This window comes from Procambarus clarkii, chromosome 68, assembly GCF_040958095.1.
Source record: "Procambarus clarkii isolate CNS0578487 chromosome 68, FALCON_Pclarkii_2.0, whole genome shotgun sequence".
In the NCBI taxonomy this organism is placed as follows: domain Eukaryota; kingdom Metazoa; phylum Arthropoda; class Malacostraca; order Decapoda; family Cambaridae; genus Procambarus; species Procambarus clarkii.
In genome coordinates, this window is record NC_091217.1 from 16,793,004 (window position 1) to 16,794,503 (window position 1,500).

A 1,500-nucleotide genomic window follows, 5' to 3' on the forward strand; every position below is an offset into this window, starting at 1 on the left:
AGATTGGTCCAAGGCTTTTGATAGGGTGGATATGAGTTTTGTGTTTCAGGTGATGGAGAGGGTTGGGATTGGGCCGCAGTTTGTCTCTTGGGTCAGAATGCTGTATAGGGGATGCAAGAGTAGTGTTTGTATTAACGGGGTATTCAGTGCCCCCTTTTTCTTGGGAGGTCGGTCCGGCAGGGTTGCCCCCTTTCTATGATCCTGTTTATTCTGTTTCAGGAACCTCTGTATATGGCTTTGCGGTCCCATCATTCTCTTGTGCCGCCGCGTCTCCCGAATGGTTTGCTGGTACGCGTTGTAGGGTATGCGGACGACACGACTGTGTTTGTCTCCACAGAGGAGTCAGTTCTTGTAGTGCAGGATATACTGGCTCGGTTTCATCGGGCGACGGGGGCAGTGCTAAATCGAGAGAAATCTTGTATGATGGGGCTTGGTGCCTGGGCTTCTCGGCCTTCGTGGGGGGGGGGGGGGTTCTTGGTTCCCGGTTGTGGACTCGATTCAGACTCTTGGCATCCGGTGGTGTAAAACGTATGCGATATCCTTGCAGGTGAATTGGGAGGCAGTCTCTAGAAGAGTTATGGGTTCAATTTCATGTTTGTATGGGAGGTTGACTTTGTTTCAGAGGGGGCTGCTACTTAACTGCAAGGTTCTGTCCAAAGTTTGGTACATGGCTCATACCTTTCCGTTGAGTCGGCAGTTTGCATTGGCCATTAATAAGGTTTTTTTTCGATACTTGTGGGGTGGGAGGTATTGTCCGATACGTAGGTCTACGCTTTGTTTGCCAAAATTGCGAGGCGGGATTGGATTGTTCGATGTATACTATAAGGCGTTGGCGATATTTTTTGTCTCGTTTAGGAAGGGGCTCTTGGAGGGGGACGGTGTGTTCTCTCTGGGGTTATATTATTGTACGATGCGTGTAAATTCTCTGTTGAGGTTACCTTTGTGTAGAGAGATGGCGTTTCTATTGCCTCCCTTTTATACTTGTGCGATTGATGTCCTCCGGAGGCTTTGTCGTGTGGAGGGGTTCTTGTTTTTTACGTGTCGAAGGGTGTATGAGGAATTGCGTCCTTTTGTCGCCCCTGCTGTGGAAGACTCGTTTCCTCTTTTTGATTGGATGGTGGTGTGGCAATCGCTCCATTTGAAGTTTCTAGCTCCGTCGCAGAGGGAATTCCTGTACCGGTATTTACATGAGTCGCTTGCGACTAACGAGCGGCTGCTGAGGTTGGGGATTAAGGATAGTGCTGGGTGTGACCTTTGTGGGGGGCTGGAGACTGTGTTTCATGTGTTTTATTTTTGCCCAGGCCGGGCGAGGTTGGTGGATTTGTTGATTTGGACGCTTGTGCGTTTTTGCGGGTCAGTGTATCGTATTTCCCCTTTACGTTTATTGATGTTTGATGTTCAGGCTCCTTGTAGGAGGGTCCGCAATACTGTGCTTTTGGTTCTATCGGATTATCTTTATTGTGTGTGGGTTGGGAGGCGGGAGGGGTATACAGTGGATAG